This window comes from Hippopotamus amphibius, chromosome 2, assembly GCF_030028045.1.
Source record: "Hippopotamus amphibius kiboko isolate mHipAmp2 chromosome 2, mHipAmp2.hap2, whole genome shotgun sequence".
NCBI lineage: Eukaryota > Metazoa > Chordata > Mammalia > Artiodactyla > Hippopotamidae > Hippopotamus > Hippopotamus amphibius.
This window is the reverse complement of record NC_080187.1, coordinates 108,809,449-108,833,628: the sequence shown is the minus strand read 5'-3', so window position 1 is coordinate 108,833,628 and position 24,180 is coordinate 108,809,449.

The window sequence follows — 24,180 nt, the reverse complement described above, 5'->3', positions numbered from 1 at the left end:
TGGCTGAAAATTTCCCAAATCTGGGAAGAGATATGGCCATTCAAGTATAGGAAGCTCAAAGATCCACAAATTCAACCCAAAGAAATTTTCACTGAGATACGTTATGATCACGCTCTCAAAAATTAAAGACAGAGAAGAAATTTTCACTGAGACACGTTATGATCACACTCTCAAAAATTAAAGACAGAGAACTATAAAAACAGCAAGAGATAAAAGAATAATCACATACAAGGGAGTCCTCATAAGACCATAAGCATTTCTGAGCAGAAATCTTTCAGGCCAGGACAGAGTGGAATGATATATTCAAAGTATTCAATGGGAAAAAAAAAAAAAAAACCCTACTGATCAATAATATTTTACCCAACAATGCTCTCATTCAGAAATGAAGCAGTAAAGACATTCTCAAATAAAACCTAAGAAAACGTATCACCGCCGCTAGACCTGCCCTACAAGAAATGCTAAAGGGAGTGCTTCAAGATTAAAAAAAAAAAAAAAAAAAAAAAGGATGCTACTTAGTAATGTGAAAACATATGAAAGTATAAAATTAACTAGTAAAGGTGAATATATAGCCAATTAAAATAGTACTACAATAATTGTGTATAAATCATTTTAAAATGTAGCATTTAGGTTTAGATTTAAAAAGTGTTAAAAATCTATAGCTACAGTATTATGTCAATGGACGCACAATTTAAAAAGATGTAAATTGGGACATCAACGTAAATTGGGGTGTGCAAGTAAACGGGTGGAACTATCTTATGCAATTGTAGTTCAGTTGTCCTAAGCTTAAAATAGGCAGTTACAACTATAAGATGTATTATAAAAGCCTCATGGTAATAAGAGAATCAAAACCTGTAATAGATACACAAACAAGAGAAAAAAATCAAAGCATACCCCACACACAAATATGATCCACTAACAAAGACAGCAAGAGATGAAGAAAGGAACTAAAGAAACACAAAACAATTAGAAAGTTATTAACAAAATGATGCTAGTAAGTCCTAACCTATCAATAATTACTTTAAATGTAAATGAACTAAATGCACCAATCAAAAGACATAAAGTGGCTGAATGGATGCAAAACAAGACCCATATTTACGCTGCCTACAAGACACTCAATCTCTGACACACCCAGGCTGAAAGTGAGGGAATGGAAAAAGATATTTCAAGCAAATGAAAACCACAGGGGTAGCTATACTTATATTAGACAAAATAGAATAAGTAAAAAACTCAGCCAATATCAGAGCACCTAAATAACTAAGCAATTATTAACATAAGTATTTTTTTACATATTTAAGTGCTCCAATATTGGATGAATATGTTTACATTGTTAAACATTCTTGATGAATTTATCCCTTTATCATTATATAATGACCTTCTTTTCCTCTTTTTACAGTTTTTGTAACAAATTCGCAAGTATGTGTGGATTAAACAACATGCTCCTGATCAACCAGTGGGTCAAAGAAGAAATAAAAAGGGACATTCAAGAGGTATCTTCCGATCATCCAAGAAGTATCTTGAATCAAATGAAATAGGCTGCAACCTATGAGATGCTGCAAAAGCAGTTCTAAGAGGGAAGTTTATGGTCATAAATGCCTATATTAAGAAACAAGAAAAATCCAATGTAAACAATCTCACTTTACACTTGAAGAACAAATTAAGGCCAAAGTTATCTTTAGTAGCAAGAAGGAAATAACAAAGATCAGAACAGAAATAAATAAAATAGAGACAAGAAAAACAACAGAAAAGATTGATGAATATAAGAGCTGGTTCTTTGAAGAGAGAAAACTGACAAAAGTTTGGCTATAAGAAAAAGAAGAGAAATATTCAGATAAATAATATCAGAAATGAAAAAGGAGTCATTACAACTGAAACCACAGAAACACAAAGTATTAGACTTTGTAGAAATATAAAGAGACTGCAATCAACAATTCTATGCCATCAAACTGGATAACACAGAAGAATTGGATAAGTTCATAGAAATACAGGACCTACCAAGACTGAACCAGGAAGAAATAGAAAATCTAAACACACCAATATCTTATAAGGAGATTGATCATTAACCAAAACCTCCCAATGCAGAAAATCCCAGGACCAGATGGTTTCACTGGTGAATTCTACCAATATTTAAAGAAGAATTAAAGCCAATCCTTTTCAAATTCTTCCAAAAAATGGAAGAGAAGTAAAACTCCCAAAGTCACTTTTTGAGGCCAGCATTACCCTGATACCAAAGCCAGATAAAGACATACAAGAAAAGAAAATTATAGAATAATATTCCTGATAAACATAGATGCATACATTTTCAGTAAAATATTTGCCAAATGAGTTCAACAGCACATTATAAGAATAATTCACCATGATCAAGTGGGATTTATCCATAGAATGCAAAGAGGATTCAACATCACAAGTCAATTAATATGATACACCATATTAGTAGAATGAAAGGTAGGAATTGTGATTACCTCAACAGATGCAAAAAAGACACTTGACAAGATACAACATCCCTTCATGATAAAAAAATTCTTAACAAATTGGGTATAGAAGGAAACTTCCTTAGCATAATAAAGGCCATATATAACAAGCCCCCAGTTAACATCATACTCAACGGTGAAAAGTTAAAATCCTCTAAGACCAGAAAAAGACAGAAATGGCCACTCTTACAATTTCTATTCAACATAGTACTGCAAGTCCTAGCCTTAACAATTAGGCAAAATAAAGAAATAAAAACCATCCATATTGGAAAGGATGGAACATAATTATCTCAGTTTGCTGATGACATGATTTTATATATAAAAAATCCTGAACTGCACAAACACACACACACACACACACACACAAACCTGTTACAACTAGTAAACAAGTTCAGTAAAGTTGCATGATAGGCCGTCAATGTCCAGGAATCAGTTGCATTTCTATACACTTAACAATGAACAATCTGAAAGAGAAATTAGGGAAGCAATCCTATGACGATAACAATAAAATCTTATCGAAAACAATAGAATACTTAGGAATACATCTAACCAAGGAGGTGAAAGACCTGTACAATACCAACTATGAGACGGAAAGAATCTGAAGAAGACACAAATAATTGGAAAGATATTCCCATGTTCTTGGATTGGAAGAGTTAATATTGTTAAAATGTCCTTGTTACCTAAAGCAATCTACAGACGCAATGCAACCAATCAAAGTTCTAATGGCATATTTCACAGAAATTGAAAAAAAACTATCCTAAAATTTATTTGGAACTACAAATGACCCCAAATAGCCAGCCAAAGCAATCTTGAGAAAGAAGAACAAAATGAGAGACATCACACTACCTGATTTGAAGCTATATCACAAAATCTGTAGTAATCAAAACAAAATAGTACTGGCATAAAAACAATGAAACAGAATAGAGAGTGCAGACATAAACCCTGGCAAAATGGTCAACTAATTTTTCACAAGGGTGCCAAGAACACACAATGGGGAAAGGACGGTCTGTATCAATGGTGCTGGGAAAACTGGATGTTCACATGCAAAAGAATGAAACTGGACCATTATATTATACTACTCATAAAAGTTAACTTGAAGTGGGTCAAAAATTTAAACATTAAGACCTGAAAACAAAACTTCTTGAAGAAAGCATAGTGAAAAAGATCCTTGACATTGGTCCAGGCAATGATTTCTTGGATAAGTCACTAAAAGAACAGGCAACAAAAACTAAGACAGGTGGGACTACATTAAACTAAAGAGCTTCTGCCCAGCAAAAGAAACAATAAATTGAAGGAACTTCAACCTACAGAATGGGAGGAAATATTCACAAACTATATATCTGATAAGGGACTAATATTCAAAATATATAAAAATCTCATACAACTCAATATCCACAAACCGCAAATAATCCAATTAAAATGGGCAAAGGACTTGAAGAGTCATTTTTCCAAAGGGAACATACACAATGGCCAACAGGCATATGAAAAGATACTCCACATCACCAATCAATACGGAAATGCAAATCAAAACCACCATGAGATACCACCCCACACCTGTTGGGTTGGCTGTGCATCTGTCCCAGGACCAGTTTTACCATCTACATTTCCTCTGTCCCGTCTATTCAGTCCCGCATATGCTGGCACAGATATCTGATGCTTAGATGTTTTCATGTTTAGTACAGTACACGCGATCAAAATGCACACATAAATGAAACATTCCCTTAAACCCATCCCATTAGGTACACATTCTATGTTATTCTCTCCACAGTCCAGCCTTTTATAAATACAGTTCATACTAAGTGTCCTTAATTCTTGCCTGGATTTACCCCTTAAATTTCTGGGAATTGCTGGGACTAGTTCTGGCCCTGAGCTCTGCATCCAGACTGCTCTGGGGAAATGAATAGCCTCCACTCCCCTAATCCAATGGACGTCTAGTGGTCACCTTTTTGACTCTCTACAGCTGCTTCTGCTGCATTAAGTACCACTTTCTTCTTAAAACTTTATCTTCCTTGTGAGACCACATGCTCAGCTGGCCCTGCTGAGGTCAGATGACTCCTTTCAGTCTTGTTTCCAGATGCTTTTTCTGCTCACCCCTTATTAGTTATTCCCTATGATTTCACATTTACTTTCCCCTCATCTCGTTCTGTGCACTTTTCTTATTCAATTTCTCCCACAACTACAGCTTCAAAAATGTTCTCTGTATTAATGACCACAAATACCCTTCCATCCCAAGACTTCTTGAGATTCAGGCCAAACACCTAACAGTCTTTAAGTAAGGTCTTTACCTGGTAATCTGACAAACACCTGGTATTTTACAAGTATATATCTCTGCAACCACATGCATGAGACTGTCTTCATCAATCAACTTTGAGTTCCTAAAACATATCACATAAATATGCCCGTTACATATTTGCTATTTAATAGAGATTTTTAAAGTGTGTGTAGTGGTACATAGTAAATAATTAACAAAGGAATGTATAGGTAAAATAAATGGTTAAAATCTCACAGTAATAACATAATTATTTTGCTCTTATATGGATATTAGTTTCTTCAGGTAAAAGATAAGTTTTCTAAGTGTGTGACTATGTCTTATGCTCTCTTGGGGAGCTATGATCCTAGCTTGCTGTTTTTCTCACTTTTACACTTTACATAAAGTCTGTCTAAAGATCACATTACAAGTTCTATCACATGCATTTGAATGCAGAACCAATTCTACATCTGACAATACCCAAGATTAACATTTTCCAAATGTAAATCTGAAGAATACTTCGGCTTCTAAATCTGTGAAAAGGAAACACACACAGACACACGTACACACATGACATGAGGAGAATTCATGCCAATAAGGGGAAACTCACGTCTCCTGGTCGGGTCTTAAATTAAAAATTTATTTTTAGAAGGCATTCAGTTAAAGATTAAGGATTTCAACAGACATTTTATAACAAAAAGTTATAAAAGACATTATATTTCATTTTTTCTTTTTTTTTGAAGCTGTTTATTGGAATATAATTGCTTTACACTGCTGTGCCAGTTTTTGCTGTACAACAAAGTGAATCAGCTGTATTTATACATATATCCCCATATCCCCTCCCTCCCACCGTCCCTATCCCAGCCCTCTAAGTCATCACTCATCATCAAGTTGAGCTCCCTGTTTTATGCAACAGTTTCCTACTAGCTATCTGTTTTACATTTGGTAGGGTACACATGTCAATGCTACTCTCTCACTTCATCTCACCTTCCCATTCGCCCCCCACCCCACGTCTTCAAGTCCGTTCTCTGCAACTGCATCTTTATTCTTACCTTGTTGCTGGGTTCATCTGTACCATTTTTTTGGATTACATATATATGAGTTAGCATACGGTATTTGTTTTTCTCTTTCTGGCTTATGTCGCTCTGTATGACAGACTCTAGGTAGGTCCTCCTCACTACAAATAACTCAATTTCACTCTTTTTTATGGCTGAGTAATATTCCATTGTATATATGTGCCATGTCTTCTTTATCCATTCATCTGTTGATGGGCATTTAGGTTACTTCCATGTCCTGGCTATTGTAAATAGTGCTGCAATGAACACTGTGGTACATGTTTCTTTTTGGATTATGGTTTTCTCAGGAAATATGCCCAGTTGTGGGATTGTTGGGTCATATGGTAGTTCCATTTTTAGTTTTTTAAGGAAACTCTGTACTGTTTTCCATAGTGGCTGGAAAGTTGCATTCCCATCAACAGTCTCTGTACCCTCTCCAGCAATTGTTTCTAATTTTTTTGATGATGGCCATTCTGACCGGTGTGAGGTTATACCTCATTGTGGCTTTGACTTGCATTTCTTTAATGATTACTGATGTTGAGCATCTTTTCATGTGTTTGTTAGCCATCTGTATGTCTTCTTTAGAGAAATGTCTGTTTAGGTCTTCTGCCCATTTGTGGATTGGGTTATTTGCTCTTTTGGTATTAAGCTGCATGAGCTGCTTGTATATTTTGGAGATTAATCCTTTATCAGTTGCTTTGTTGACAAATACTTTCTCCCATTCTGAGGGCTGTCTTCTTGTCTTGTTCATGGTTTCTTTTGCTGTGCAAAAGCTTTTAACTTTCATTAGGTACAATTTATTTTTTATTTCATTTCCATTATTCTAGGAGGTGGGTCAGAAAGGACCTTGCTTTGATTTATGTCACAGAGTGTTCTTCCTATGTTTTTCTCTAAGAGTTTTATAGTGTCTGATCTTAGATTTAGGTCTTTAATCCATTTTTGAGTGTATTTTTGTGTATAGTGTTAGGAAGTGTTCTAATTTCAGTCTTTTATATGTAGCTGTCCAATTTTCCCAGTACACACCTATTGAAGAGGCTGTCTTTTGTTCATTGCATACTCTTGCCTACTTTGTCAAAGATAAGGTGCCCATATGTGTGTGGGTTTACTTCTGGGCTCTCTATTCTGTTCCACTGATCTATTTTTCTGTTTTTGTTTCAGTACCATACTGTCTTGGTCACTGTAGCCTTGTAGTATAGTTTGAAGTCAGGAGCCTGATTCCACCAACTCTGTCTTTCCTTCTCAAGATTTCTTTGGCTGTTCAGGTTCTTTTGCGTTTCCATACAAATCATAAAATTTCTTGTTCTAGTTCTATGAAAAATGCCATTGGTAATTTGATAGCAATTGTGTTGAATCTGTAAATCACTTTGGGTGGTACAGTCATTTACACAATGTTGATTCTTCTAATCCAAGAACATGGTATGTCCCTCCAACTGTTTGTATTGTCTAGGATTTCTTTCATCAGTGTCTTATAGTTTTCTGTATACAGATCTTTTGCCTTCTTAGGCAGGTTTATTCCTAGGTATTTTTGTTGTTGTTGTTGCAATGGTAAATGGGATTTTTCCTTAATTTTTCTTTCTGATCTTTTGTTGTTACTGTATAGGAATGCTAGAGATTTCTGGGCATTAATTTTGTATCCTGCTACTTTACTCAACTCATCAATTAGTGCTAGCAGTTTTCTGGTAGAGTCTTTAGGGTTTTCTATATATAATATCATGTCATCTGCAAAGAGTGACAATATTACTTCTTCTTTTCCAATTTGTATTCCTTTGATTTCTTTTTCTTCTCTGCTGTGGCTAAAACTTCCAAAACTATGTTGAATAATAGTGGTGAGAGTGGACACCCTTGTCTTGTTCCTGTTCTTAGAGGGAATTCTTCCAATTTTTCCCCATTGAGAACGATGTTGGCTTTTGGTTTGTCATATATGGCTTTTATTATGTTGAGGTAATTTCCTTCTATGCCCATTTTCTGGAGAGCTTTTATCATAAATGGATGTTGGACTCTGTCAAAAGCTTTTTCTGCATCTATTGAAATGATCATATGGTTTTTATCCTTCAAGTTGTTGATATGATGTATCATGTTGATTGATTTGCATATATTGAAGAATCCTTGCATCCCAGGGATAAACCCCACTTGATCATGGTGTATGATTTTTTTAATGTGCTGTTGGAGTCTGTTAGCTAGTATTTTGTTGAGGATTTTTGGATCTATATTCATCAGTGATATTGGTCTGTAGTTTTCTTTTTTTGTGACATCTTTGCCTGGTTTTGGTATCAGGTTGATGGTAGCCTCATAGAATGAGTTTGGGAGTGTTCCTCCTTCTGCTATATTTTGGAAGAGTTTGAGAAGGATAGGTGTTAACTCTTCTCGAAATGTTTGATAGAATTCGCCCGTGAACCCATCTGGTCCTGGGCTTTTGTGTGTTGGGAGATTTTTAATCACTGCCTCAATTTCCGTACTTGTGATTGGTCTGTTCATGGTTTCTATTTCTTCCTGGTTCAGTCTTGGAAGATTGTATTTTTCTAAGAATGTATCCATTTCTTCCAGGTTATGCAATTGATTGGCATATAGTTGCTTGTAGTAGTCTCTCATGATCTTTTGTATTTCTGAGGTGTCCATTGTTACTTCTCCTTTTTCATTTCTAATTCTGTTGATTTGCATCTTCTCCCTTTTTTTCTTGATGAGTCTGGCTAATGGTTTATCAATTTTGTTAATCTTCTCAAAGAACCAGCATTTAGTTTTATTTATTTTTCTTATGGTTTCTTTCCTTTCTTTTTCATTTATTTCTGCTCTGATCTTTATGATTTCTTTCCTTCTGCTCACTTTGGGGTTTCTTTGTTCTTCTTTCTCTAGTTGTTTGAGGTGTAAGGTTAGGTTGTTTATTCGATAATTTTCTTATTTCTTAAGGTAGGACTGTATTGCTATAAACTTCCCTCTTAGAACTGCTTTTGCTGCATCCCATAGGTTTTGGGTTGTTGTGTTTTTGTTGTCATTTGTTTCTAGATATTTTTTGATTTCCTCTTTGATTTCTGTAGTGATTCCTTGGTTGTTTAAGAGTGAATTGTTTAGCCTCCATGTGTTTGTATTTTTTGCAGTTTTTTTCCTGTAATTGATATCTAGTCTCATGGCATTGTGGTCTGAGAAGATGCTTGATATGATTTCAATTTTCTTGAATTTGCTGAGGTTTGATTTGTGACCCAAGATGTGATCTATCCTGGAAAATGTTCTGTGTGCACTTGAGAAGAAAGTGTAGTCTGTCGTTTTTGGATGGAATGTCCTATAAATATCAATTAAGTCGAGATGGTCTAATGTGTCATTTAAAGCTTGTGTGTCCATATTTATTTTCTGTTTGGATGATCTGTCCATTGATGTAAGTGGGGGGTTCAAGTCTCCCACTATTATTGTGTTACTGTCGATGTCCCCTTTTATAGCTGTTAGCATTTGCCTTATGTATTGAGGTGCTCCTATGTTGGTGGCATAGATATTTACCATTGTGATGTGTTCTTCTTGAATGGATCCCTTGATCATTAGGTAGTGTCCTTCCTTGTGTCTTGTAATAGTCTTTACTTTCAAGTCTAATTTGTCTGATATGAGTATTGCTACTCCAGCTTTCTGTTGACTTCCATTTGCATGGAATATCTTTTTCCATCCCTTTCCTTTCAGTCTATATGTATCCCTTGGTCTGAAGTGGGTTTCTTGTAGGCAGCATATAGAAGGGTCTTGTTTTTGTATCCATTCAGGCAGTCTGTGTCTTTTGGTTGAAGCATTTAATCCATTTACAATTAAGGTGATTATTGACATGTATGTTTCTATTACCATTTTCTTAATTGTTTTGGGTTTGTATTTGTAGGTGTTTTCCTTTTCTTGTGTTTCCTACTTAGAGAAGTTCCTTTAGCACTTGTTGTAAGGCTGGTTTGGGGGTGCTGAATTCTCTTAACTTTTGCTTGTCTGGAAAGCTTTTGATTTCTCCCTCAAATCTGAATGAGATTCTTGCTGGGTAGAGTATTCTTGGCTGTAGGTTTCTCTCTTTCAGGACTTTCAGTATATCCTGCCATTCCCTTCTGGCCTGCAGAGTTTCTGTAGAAAGGTCAGCTGTTATCCTGATGGGTTTTCCCTTATATGTTGTTTGTTGCTTTTCTCTTGCTGCTTTTAATATTTTTTCATTGTGTTTAATTGTCTTTAGTTTGATTAATATGTGTCTTGGTGTATTTCTCCTTGGGTTTATTCTGTATGGGACTCTCTGTGCTTCTTGGACTTGGTGAATTATTTCTTTTCCCATGTTGGGGAAGTTTTCCACTAGAACCTCTTCAAATATTTTCTCAGACCCTTTCTTGTTTTCTTCTTCTTCTGGGATGCCTATAATTCGAATGTTGGTACGTTTAAGGTTATCACTGAGGTCTCTGAGGCTGTCTTCTAGTCTTTTTATTCTTTTTTCTTTTTCCTGCTCTGTGGCAGTTATTTCCCCCATTCTATCTTCCAACTCACTTATTCGTTCTTCTGCCTCAGTCATTCTGCTGGTTATAGCATCTAGAGTATTTTTAATTTCCGTTATTTTGTTATCCATTGCTGTTTGTTTTTCTGAGTTCTTATGAACTGTTTCTTGTACTTTCTCTATTTTGTTATCGAGATTTTGTATCATTTTTACTATCATTACTCTGAATTCTTTTTCAGGCATTTTTCCTATTTCCTCCTCATTTATTTGGTCTTGTGGGTTTTTTTCCTGCTCCTTTGCCTGCATGGTGTTTCTTTGTTTCCTCATGGTTGTCCAAGCTTTTGGGGTTGCTTGTCCTGGCGATAGAGGTGTTTATAGAAGACTGTCCAAGCCTCAGACTAATGTCCAAGTATTGAATTAAATGAATATTAAGTCTAGGAAACACATACATGTATAAGACACATAATTACTGAATCCTTTAGGACATAAGGCTCTAGAGAGACCTGACAGAACCCCAGTGTGCTATCAGATATTCAAAGAGAAACCCAGCAGAAATTGACAACTGAAACAGAACAAATCAGAGACAAAAGCAAAAGCAAACAAACAAACAAATAACACCCTACACATACAAACATCAATCCAGGGAGATTTTGTAAGCTAGGATCAAATATAGAAAAGAGCTAGAGTACCACCAGAGAGAATGGAGATTCTCAGAATGTAATTAGACAACTGTACTAAAAACTAAGATAAAGACAAAAGCCTAATATTAAATACCAAGGCAGTGTGTCATCTGGAGAATAGAGCAAGGAGTCTGAGCAGACCGATAGTGTTGCTTATAAGTATGTTAAGATAAAATAAACTTAAAAAGGCTGGAAGAAAGGGGAACAGAAGAGCATAATGTGGTTGGAAATATGCAAATAAAAAGAAAGGAATAGAAATGTATAAAAGATAGGGATGAAAGGAAAGTATGAGAGATATATTGTCCATACTACCAAAAACTTAGCTAGATATAGAAGTATATAAAAAGGCAAAAAAAAATAAAATAAAAAATAAAAAAAATAAAAAATATCATTAAAAAATTATGTTATAAAACTTGTAGATCCCTTAGGGCTAAGATCGTATTTAATAAAGAAAAAGAAAAAATCCAGAACTGATCCCAGAATGGACCAGTTCAGTAGGTATTGATACTACTATTTCTGTTTCTTTAGCTTCTCAGCTGTGTGTCCTTCTCCTTGCCTTGGGTTTTTTTGCATTATTCTGTGACCAGCAGAAGTTCCTTTATTGTTCGTCTGTAAGCGTGGGTATGTGGGGAGGGAGAGGGTACAATAGTGGCTCCTTCTCCTGGGAGTGAGTGAGCAGTGGCGCACTGTTGTTTCAGTCAGGCTTGGAGGTGCCTGTTGCAGAGGGCGCTGGTGGCTCAGGCGTAAACAGAAAGTCTTAGAGTTGGGCCTCTCTCCGGGGTTTTTTTCTTTTTGTTGCTGTTGTTGTTTTGTTTTGTTTTTTTTTCTCTAGGCAGCCTCCCTGCTGCTGGCCTTGCAAGGGGTTTTAATCTAGCCCCACCTGAGCACCTGAGGGTGCTTGTTATCCCTAAGCGCCTTAGTTGGCCTGCAGGGCTTCTCTCCACTGCCTGCTGCAGAGGCACCGAAAGAGAGAGAGAGGCTACGCGCGTGGCTCCTCCCCCCCGCCCGTGAGCCTGCAGCCTCCAGCCGCCATCATGGCCGGGCGGCTCTCAGGGACGGGCACTCCTCTCCGCGGACCTCCTCCTTCCTGTCCTCTCGGTCCGTCACCCTACTGGCAACAATGTTTCTCACCCTGAACCAGCTCTCCAGTTCCCACGCTCCCGCTCCCGGACCCTCCGTTCAGCCGCGGATCGATGTCTCGGTCCGGGAACGCTGAGCTGCGCTGCGGACCCTCTGTATGTTTCTCACTCCCTCCCGTCTGCCACAGCTCCGCCGCTTCACCCTCTTTGAGCCCTCGTAGATGCCTCCCTACCGGCTATGTCGGGCTCCCTGCAGCCCTTTCTGGTGTCCAAGGCCGTCTGCTGGTGTTCAGCTGGTTCTCTGTGGGAATGACTGCGTCCTTCCATGCATTCCCAATGCATCTGTGGAGAGGGATGCACTCCACGTCTCTCTACTTCGCCGCCATCTTTTCTCCTCCACCTATCTCATTTTCAATTAAGAAATTATGCAGCTGGTTTCAGTTCAAGTTGGTGATATAAGAGAATCCTGAATCACCTCTCCCTCAGTCACACTGAATCTACAGTGTGCTCTGAAAGAAACAAAAACTAGCTGAGTGACTCCTACATGTCAGGTACATGAGAAAAGCCCACACTGAAACATGTAGGAGAGGCTGAGACACAACCTCACTGTGAACCCCACTGCCCAGCATGGCAACACACAGAGGGGCACACAACCTTGAGATCCTCCCTAACAAGTGAAGGGTTTGAATCCTACATACCAACCCCAACTTTTAAGACCTGCCTCTGAGACCAGCCCCCAAGACTTGTAGCTTTGAAACCCAACAGAGCTTCCATCCATGAGACACACAAGGCTGTAGGGCGCTGACAGGTAGACTTAAAAGGCTCACGGGCACATACTCACCCACCCAGAGCCCAGCACAGAGGCAGCCGACTGAGAAGTGCCCAGATTTTGTGGAAAGAGGCTTATTTACCATCTTAAACTGTTGGCCTGATGAGCAAGCACCTGAATGAACACACATCTAGAGGCTGTCTTGGGGTAACCTCCTAGGACACAGGCTGGCAGGCACCTTCTTCCCGCCCTCCCTCTGCCTCGCTCCAGGTGGCCAATATCTCCTGAAAAACAAGGGACACACTTTTGGTGACCTGATTTTGTGGCTGCCACCTTGTGTGGATCTGTGGGCTTACAATTATGGGTCTCATAGGATTACGACAAATGGACAAAGAGTTCTTAGTTGGATACCCCTGAAGATGTAGGGGAGAGGTAGCAAATGAAAGAAGCCTATTAGCTTATCTTCATAGTTACAGTCTGTGGGGCAGGGTCCTAATTAAACAGACATCCAGGGACTGACTACAATCTTCTGCAGTGACCAGGGAGGCCAGCAGGCACCATCTTTGCACTTTCCCTCTGCTCCACTCCAGGTTGCTGGTATCTCTGAGAAAGGAGCTTGTGTACAAGTCCAGTGCCCCAGCTTTGTGGCTGCCAACCAGAGGACACAGTCCTTGATAATCTGACTGATGGCCAGTGTGGCTTCTGTTCACAAGTTCAATAGGACAGTAGCAAACAAACAGTTGTTTACTGGGTATCACGCCAGGGCTCAGGGCAGAGGAAGCAGATATAGATAGATAAATATACTTCTTCTTAACCAAAAGAGGTTAATATTTATACTTTAAAAGCTTCTGCCTGTCAGAATAGCCTGAATCTAGGTAATGACTGAGGTTTTCCCCTTTGGGACACTGGCTGGTCTTAGCATAATCTCAACTACTGGGAGGAACTAAAAATAAAGCAGGCCATTGGACAATCTACATCAGTTTCTGAGACAACCTAGAGCTAGCACACAGTTGAGCTATAAGGTTCATGTCCTACATGAGGCCATTCCTCCAAACTGGGAGAGGTAGCTGTTCTATCTAATGCACAGAAACCCAACACAGAGATTCAAGGGAAATGAAGAAAATAGACTAATATGTTTCAAATGAAAGAAGATAAAACTTCAGAAAAAGACCTTAATGAAAAAAAAAATCAGTGACTTACCTGATAGAGTTGAAAATAATGATCATAAAGATGCTTACCAAAGTTAAGAATGGATGAACACAGTGATGAACACAAAGATCTAGAAAATATGAGAAAGTACCAAATACAAGTCACAGAGCTGAAAAAATCCAATAATTACACTGAAAAAGTGCAAGAGAGGGGTTCAACCACAGACCAGCTGGAGCAAAAGGAGGGATGAGTTAACCAAAAGTCAGAGGAGTGGAAGTCACCCAAGAAGAGCAGCAATAGAAAAAAAGAATAAAGAGTGAAGATAGCTAAAGGGACTAAAAGGATTTACAAAACAAAACCAAAAAAGAAAAAAAAAAATAGCCTATATGTTCCTACAAGGGACTTGCTTCATATGTGAGGACACACAGAGATTGAAAGTGAAAAGATGGAAAAAGTGACAAAATGAAAAGGAAAGGAAAGTCTGGGTAACAATACTTACATCAGTCAAAACAGACTTTAAGACAAAGACTGCAACAAGAGACAAGGAAGATCATTATAAATGATAAAGAGGTCAGTCCAGCAAGAGGATGTTATACTTGTAAACATTTATGCACACAACACAGGAGCAGCTAAATATATAAAGTGAATATAAACAAACCTAAACTGAGAAATAAAAAACAATATAATAATAGTAAGGGACTTAACTTACTCTTATAAGTGGATGGATATCCAGACAGAAAATCAATAAGCAAACACTGCCCTTAAATGACAAGTTAGACCAGAGATGAAGCTGACAGACATACATAGAACATTCCATCCAAAAGCAACATAATATTCATTCTTCTCAAGTGCACATGGAACATTTTCCAGGACAGATCATATGTTAGCCCACAAAACTATCTTAATAAATTTAAGAAAATTGAAGTCATATCAAGCATCTTTCAAACCACAATGGCATCAACAAGCAATCAGTCACATGAAGAAAACTGGAAAATCCATAAATATGTGGAGATTAATCAACATGGTACTGAACAACCAGTGGACCAACAAAGAAATCAAAAAGAAATTAAAAATACCTAGAGACAAATATGGAAAAAAAAAACAGATGGTTCAAGATGGTGGAGTAGAAGGATGTGCGCTCACTCCCTCTTGCAAGAGCACCAGAATTACAACTAACTGCTGAACAATAATCAACAGAAAGACTGGAACTCGCCAAAAAAGACACCCCACATCCAGAGACAAAGGAGAAGCTGCAATGAGACGGTAGGAGAGGCCCAATCACAATAAAATCAAATCCCGTAACCACTGGGGGGGTGACTCACAAACTGGAGTACAGTTATACCACAGAAGTCCACCCACTAAAGTGAGGGTTCTGAGCCCCACATCAGGCTTCCCAACCTGGGGGTCTGGCAATGGGAGGAGGAATCCCCAGAGAATCAGACTCTGAAAGCCAGTGGGATTTGAAGCAGGGCCTCCACAGGACTGGGAGAAACAGAGATTCCACTCTTGGAGGGCACGCAAAAAAAACAGTGTGCTCACCAGGACCCAGGGGGAAGGAGCAGTGACCCCATAGGAGACTGAACCAGATCTACCTGCTGGTGTTGGACGGTTGCCTGGAAAGGTAGGAGGCAGCTGTGGCTCACTGCAGGGATAGGGACACTGGCAGAAGGGGGCTTGAAACCTACCAGAGTCCTCCATTAGTCCCCTGAAAGAGACTGTAAGCTCCAGCGCTGGGTTGCCTCAGGCCAAACAACCAACAGGGTGGGACCGCAGCCCCACCCATTGGAAGACAAGCAGATTAAAGTTTTACTGAGCTCTGCCCACCCAGCCCTACCCACCATCAGTCTCTCCCATCAGGAAGCACGGCACAAGCCTGCTAGATAGCTTCTTCCACAAGAAAGCAGACAGCAGGATCAAGCAGTATCAGCAGTATTTTGTTCTGTGGAACTGAAAATCACAACCATAGAAAGATAGAGAAAATGAAAAGGCAGAGGACTTTGTACCAGATGAAGGGACAGGATAAAACCCCAGAAAAACGACTAAATGAAGGGGAGATAGGCACCCTTCCAGAAAAAGAATTCAGAATAATGATGGTGAAGATGATCCAGGACTTTGAAAAAAGACTGGATGCAAAGATCGAAAAGATACAAGAAAAGTTTAACAAAGACCTAGAAGAATTAAAGAGCAAACAAACAGACATAAGCAACACAATAACTGAAATGAACAATACACTAGAAGGAACCAATAGCAGATTAACTGAGGCAGAAGGGCTAATAAGTGACCTGGAAGACAGAATGGTGAAAATCACTGATGCAGAAAAGAATAAAGAAAAAAGAATGAAATGAAGACAGCCTAAAAGACCTCTGGGCCAATGTTAAATGCACCAACATTCACATTATAGGGGTCCCAGAAGGAGAAGAGAGAAAGGACTCGAGAAAATATTGGAAGTTGAATAGTTGAAAACTTCCCCAACATGGGAAAGGAAATAGCCACCCAGGTCCAGGAAGCACAGAGTCCCAGGCAGGATGAACCCAAGGGGAAACACGCCAAGACACATAGCAGTCAAATTGACAAAAATTAAAGACAAAGAAAAATTTTTAAAAGCAACAGGGGAAAAACGACAAATAACATGCAAGGGAACTCCCATAAGGTTAACAGCTGATTCCTCAGCAGAAACTTTGCAAGCTAGAAGGGAGTGGCATGATATATTTCAAGTGATGAAAGGGAAGAACCTACAACCAAGAATACTCTACCCAGCAAGGACCTCATTCAGATTTGACAGAGAAATCAAAAGCTTTACAGACAAGCAACAGCTAAGAGAATTCAGCACCACCAAACCAGCCCTATAACAAATGCTAAAGGAACTTCTCTAAGTGGGAAACTTAAGAGAAGAAAAGGACCTACAGAAAGAAAAACAAAACAATTAAGAAAATGGTAAGAGGAACATACATCTCAATAATTACCTTGAATGTAAATGGACTAAATGCACCAATCAAAAGACACAGATTGGCTGAATGGATACAAAAACAATACCCATATATATGCTGTCTTCAAGAAGCATGAGAAAAGGTTTGGGGATGTAGAAAGATTCTCCCCCTCAAAAAAGTGATGAGGAGTGTGATTTTGCTTTCGCTTTTCCCTCTTTTCCTTTTAGACATTTCATGCCCTATCTTCACTCCTTTTTAGTATTCATCCTAAGAAGTCTTGAATCCAGGAGTTGCTGATTCCAGTGGTCCTGGTTTGCAATTTATTCTGTCATGACTAGAGAAGCACCAGAGTACTGATCATACACCCCAGCCCTAAAAAAAGCTGTTAGTGTGGCTTACTAGGTAACTTAATCTTTATGTGCCTCCTTTCTCCTTCTGTAAAATCAGGTTAATAAGAGTTTGTTTCTCAAAAATATTTTGAGGACTAAATAACATGAAATTAAATCATACTTATTATAAGCCTTTAGAACAGTGCCCAGAAATGTATGCCCTACATAATAGTATACATGAAAGTATGCTGTTATGTATATGGTGAGTCAAAGGTTGAGAGGCGCTTTTAAAATCCAGATCTTATCCCTTAGACACTTGGCCTGGAATTATATTGGTATTTCATCTGCTAATTTAGACAGTATAATAAAAAGAAGCATATACTGATGACATGGAGGAAAGCTTCTAAAATCAAGGAAATATGTAAGAGAATAAAAATGTTGACTGATGCAGTCTTTTATAAAAATCAAAACTAGCATTATCATCCAATAAACCTTGAATACATTGATTTTGAAAAAAAATGTGGAAAAAAACATAAAGTTTATGGGATGCAGTAAAAGCAATTCTAAGAGGGAAGTTCATAGCAATAAATGCTTACCTCAAGAAACAAGAAAGATCTCAAAGAATTGAATGTTATACCTCAAGGAACTAGGAAATAAAGAAAAAACAAAGCCCAGAGTTGGCAGAATGAAGGAAATAGCAAAGATCAGAGCAGAAATAAATGAAATAGAGATTTAAAAGACAGTAGAAAAGGTCAATGAACCTAAGAGCTGGTCTTTGACAAGATAAAACTGAAAAGCCTTTAGTTAGACTCACCAAGAAAAAAAGAGGACTCAAATAAAATTAAAAATAGTAAAAAAGCAAATAACCCAATCCAAAAATGGATGGAAGTCCTAAATAGACATTTCTCCAAAGACATACAGATGGCTAACAAACACATGAAAAGATGCTCAGCATCACTAATCATTAGAGAAATGCAAGTCAAAGCCACAATGAGGTATCACTTCACACCTGTCAGAATGGCCATCATCAAAAAAACTAGAAACAATAAATGCTGGAGAGGGTATGGAGAATAAGGAACCCTCCTGCACTGTTGGTGGGAATGTAAAATGGTACAGCCACTATGGAAAACAGTATGGGGGTTTCTCAAAAAACTAAAAATAGAACTACCATATGACCCAGGAATTCCATTACTGGCATATACCCAGAGAAAACCATAATCCAAAAAGAAACATGTACCACAGTGTTCATTGCAGCACTATTTACAATAGCCAGGACATGGAAGCAACCTAAATGCCCACCAACAGATGAATGGATAAAGAAGATGTGGCACATATATACAATGGAATATGACTCAGGCATAAAAAGGAATGAAACTGAGTTACTTGTAGTGAGGTGGATGGACCTAGAGTCTGTCATACAGAGTGAAGTAAGCCAGAAAGAGAAAAACAAATACCGTATGGTAACTTATATGTATGGAATCTAAAAAAATGATACTGATGAACACAGTGACAGGGCAAGAATAAAGATGCAGATGTAGAAAATGGACTTGAGGGCATGGGGGTGGGGTTGCAAAAGGGTAGCTGGGACGAAATAAAGAGTAGCATTGACATATATACACTACCAAATGTAAAATAGATAGCTATTGAGAAGCTGCTGGATAACACAGGGAGATCAATTCAATGATGGGTGATGACTTAGAGGACTTGGATAAGGAAGGCGGGAGGTAGTTGTGGGAGGGAGGGGATATGGGGATATATGTATAAATACAGCTGATTCACTTCATTGTACAGCAAAAACTGACCCAACGGTATAAAGCAATTATGTTCCAATAAAGAGCTTAAAAAATTAGAAAGAAGAGATATTATAACTCATACCATGGAAATACAAAGATTACTATGAACAATTATATGCCAACAAATTAAACAACCTATAAGAAATGAACAAATTTCTAGAAATATGCAACCTAACAAGACTGCATTATGAAGAAACAGAGAATCTGACAGAGGGATTACTAATAAGTAGACCATATATGTAGGCAAAAACCTCCCAAAAGAGACAAAAACCAGGACCAGATGACTTCACTGAATTTGACCAACCATATAAAGAATAATTAATACCAATTTTTCTCAAACTCTTCCAAAAATAGAAGAGGAAAAAATCCTCTCAAACTCATTTTAAGTAGCCAACATCAACCTGATACCCAAGCCAGATGGATACTACAAGAAAAGAAAATCACAGGCCAATATTCTTGATGAACATAGCTATAAAAACCCTCAACAAAATATTAGCAAACCAAATTGAGCAGTATGTTAAAAGGATCATACACCATGATCAAGTGGCATTTTTTCCAGTGGTGTAAAGATGGTTCAACATCTGCAAATCAATAAATGTGATACACAACATTAACAAAATGAAGCATAAAAATTATACTTGTCAATATATGCAGAAAAAGCATTTGATGAAATTCAACATTTGTGATAAAAAATCTCTCAACAAAGTGGGCATAGAGGGAATGTACCTCAACATAATAAAAGCCATATGTGACAAGCTTACAGCCAACATCATACTCAATAGTGAAAAACTGAAAGCATGTCCTCTGAGATCAGGAACAAGACAATGATACCCACTCTCATCACTTTTATGCACTGTAGTCCAAACCAGAGCAATCAGGCATAAAAAAAGAAAGAAATGGCATCCAAACACGAAGCAAAACTGTCCCTTTGCAGATGACATGATATTGGATTGGCCAAAAAGTCCATTCAGGTTTTCCCGTAAGATGTTTTGAAAAATCCTGAACGAACATTTTGGCCAACCCAATATTATCTATAGAAAACTCTAAAGAATCCACTGAAAAACTTGAATTGGTCTAATAAACCAATTCAGTAAGTCTGCAAGATACATAATCAATGTACAAAATCAGTTTCATTTCTATACACTAATAATGAATTCTCAAAACAGTGTGGTATTGGCATAAACACAGACACATAGGCCAATGAAACCAATTAGAGAGCCAGAAATACACCTACACATATACAGTCAATTATTTTACATCAAAAGAACCAAGTATTTATGTTGGGGAAAGACAATCTCTTCAATTAATGGTGTTGGGAAAACTGGACAGCCACATCAAAAGAATGAAACTGGACCCCTATCTCACACCACACATACAAATTAACTCAAAATGGATTAAGATTTGAACATAAGATCAGAAACCATAAAACTTTTATAAGAAATCATAGGAAATAAGCTTCTTGAAATCAATCCTGGTAGTGATTTTTTTATTTTTTGGATCTGAAAGCAAAGACAAGAAAAGCAAAATTAAACAAATGGGATTTCATCAAACTAAAAACATCTTCACAGCAAAGGAAACCATCAACAAAATGAAACGGCAACCTACTGAATGGAAGGAAATATTTGCAAACCATATATCTGACAAGGAGTTAATATCCAAAATATATAAAAAACTCATTTAACTCAATACCCAAAATACCCAAATAATTCAATTAAAAAATGGGCAGAGGTTCTAAATGGACATTTTTCCGAAGAAGACATACAGATAGCTAACAGGTACATGAAAAGATGCTTGACATCATTAATTATCAGGAAAATGCAGATCAAAACCACAATGAGATTACCTCATACCTGTTAGAATGGTTATTAAAAAGACAAGAAATAACAAGTGTTGGTGAAGATAGGGAGAAAAGGGAAGGGTTGTGCACTGTTGGTGGGAATCTAAATTTGTGCAGCCACTGTGGACAACAGTATGGAGGTTCCTTAAAACATTAAAAATAGAATAATCCAGCAATTATACTCCTGGGTATTCATCCAAAGAAAACAGAAATGCTGACTCAAGAAGATATTTGCACTCCCATGTTCATTGCATCATTATTCACAACAGCCAAGATATGGAAGCAACCTATGTGTCCACTAATAGTTGAATGGATAAAGAAGATGTGGTGTGTGTATATATATATATATATAGTGGAATACTACTCAGCAGTAGAAAAGAATGGAATAATGCCATTTGTGGCAACGTGGATGGACCTAGAGATTCTCACACTAAATGAACTAAGAAAGAGAAAGACAAATATCATATGATATCACTTACAGGTGGAATCTAAAAACATGATACAAATGAACTTATTTACAAAACAGAAACAGAAACAACCAGAGTTTTTTGGGTAGCTTAATGACTTGGCAACAGTACACCAGAAATTTTCCACCAATAGGATTCTAAAATTCAACTGGTATATTCTTAAGAGCCAAAATAACATTAATGCTTATGGATAAATTTGTACACTTACATTCACTATGTGAACAAATCATTAAAATATAAACTTAAGCAGAGCTGGCAACAGAAAACAAAGAATGTAGGATTTGTTTCTATAAAATGAATTTTAAAACTCGTGTGAAGAAACAGAAAAAGATAGTGCTACTTTCACTGTTCAGATAATTTTGCATCAAAGTATCTTAAAACTGCATTTATAAATCATAGAATAATTAGTCATCTTGAATCAGCTATATTGTCCCATATTCTCTGAGTAGAAATAACTACTATCTTAGGTCAGCTTTCTCAGTGTTTTTATAGTCTTTTGAAATCCTAAGTAACTTATCATGCATTTGGAATCTAAGTATGACAGTGGTTACCTAAATTACTAATGAAAAATAAATTTTTTATGCATTTCCATTTATTTTCATCAAAGCTGTTTCATGCTACAAATCATTTAGCAAGACAATTCAATTTTGCTGTAATGCCAACCCCTACCAAAAACAAACAAAAACAAAAAAACAAAAACAAAACTTTCACTAAATATGTTACTCTAAATCCAAACCAGGATTTTTTTGTTTTTAATTAATTTAATCATAAAGATGAACTTTACTGGTACTGAATTTATTATTCATTAAAAAGGAGCTACATTTCTCAATAACTATGAAAACTGATAAGCCCATTCCCAAATTTCCACGTGTAAAAATACTTCCAATATTAGTTTTCATGGGTAAGTCATGTAAATCCAAAGTTTCTATTTCCATACTCTATAATTTCTTTTTTTTTTTTTCCTTTTTTTTTTTTTAATTTTTTTTTTGGGGGGGTACACCAGGTTCAATCAACTGTTTTTATACACATATCCCCATATTCCCTCCCTTCCTTGACGCCCCCCCCTCGAGTCCCCCCCACCCTCCCTGCCCCAGTCCTCTAAGGCATCTTCCATCCTTGAGTTGGACTCCCTTTGTTATACAACAACTTCCCACTGACTATTTTACAGTTGGTAGTATATATATGTCTGTGCTACTCTCTCGCTTCTTCTCAGTTTCCCCTTCACCCCCCGCCCCCTCCCATACCTCGAGTTCTCCAGTCCATTCTCTGTATCTGCTTCCTTGTTCTTGTCACTGAGTTCATCAGTACCATTTTTAGATTCCGTATATGTGAGTTAGCATACAATATTTTTCCTTCTCTGACTTACTTCACTATGTATGACAGATTGTAGTTCTATCCACCTCATTACATATAGCTCCATCTCATCCCTTTTTATAGCTGAGTAATATTCCATTGTATATATATGCCACATCTTCTGTATCCATTCATTTGTTGATGGGCATTTCGGTTGCTTCCATGTCCTGGCTATTGTAAATAGTGCTGCAATAAACATTATGGTACAAGTTTCTTTTGGGATTATGGTTTTCTTTGGGTATATGCCCAGGAGTGGGATTACTGGATCATATGGTAGTTCTATTTGTAGTTTTTTAAGGAACCTCCAAGTTGTTTTCCATAGTGGCTGTACCAACTTACAGTCCCACCAACAGTGCAGGAGAGTTCCCTTTTCTCCACACCCTCTCCAACATTTGTTGTTTCCAGACTTTGTGATGATGGCCATTCTGATTGGTGTGAGATGATACCTCATTGTGGCTTTGACTTGCATTTCTCTGATGATTAGTGATGTTGAGCATGTTTTCATGTGTTTGTTGGCCATCTGTATGTCTTCTTTGGAGAAATGTCTATTTAGGTCTTCTGCCCATTTGTGGATTGGGTTATTTGCTTTTTTGGTATGAAGCTGCATGAGCTGCTTGTATATTTTGGAGGTTAATCCTTTGTCCGTTGTTTCATAGGCAATTATGTTTTCCCATTCTGAGGGTTGCCTTTTAGTCTTGTTTATGGTTTCTTTTGCTGTGCAAAAGCTTTTAAGTTTCATGAGGTCCCATTTGTTTATTCTTGATTTTATTTCCATGATTCTAGGAGGTGGGTCAAAAAGGATGTTGCTTTGATGGATGTCAAAGAGTGTTCTGCCTATGTTTTCCTCTAGGAGTTTGATAGTGTCTGGCCTTACATGTAGGTCTTTAATCCATTTGGAGTTTATTTTTGTGTATGGTGTTAGGAAGTGTTCTAATTTCATTCTTTTACATGTTGCTGTCCAATTTTCCCAGCACCACTTATTGAAGAGGCTGTCTTTTTTCCATTGTATACTCGTGCCTCCTTTGTCAAAGATAAGGTGCCCATATGTGTTTGGGCTTACTTCTGAGTTCTCCATACTATTCCATTGATCTTCCTTTCTATTTTTGTGCCAGTACCATACTGTCTTGATCACTATGGCCTTGTAGTATAGTTTGAAGTCAGGAAGCCTGATTCCACCCACTCCATTTTTCCTTCTCAAGATTGCTTTGGCTATTCGGGGTCTTTTGCGTTTCCATACAAATCGTAAGATTTCTTGCTCTAGTTCTGTGAAAAATGCCATTGGTAATTTGATCGGGATTGCATTGAATCTGTAAATTGCTTTGGGTAGTACAGTCATTCTCACGATGTTGATTCTTCCAATCCAGGAACATGGTATGTCCCTCCATCTGTTTGTGTCATCTTTGATTTCTTTCATCAATGTCTTAAAGTTTTCTGCATACAGACCTTTTGCCTCCTTAGGCAGGTTTATTCCTAGGTATTTTATTCTTTTGGTTGCAATGGTGAATGGGAGAGTTTCCTTAATTTCTCTTTCTGCTCTTCCGTTGTTAGTGTATAGGAATGCAAGAGATTTCTGGGCATTAATTTTGTATCCTGCTAC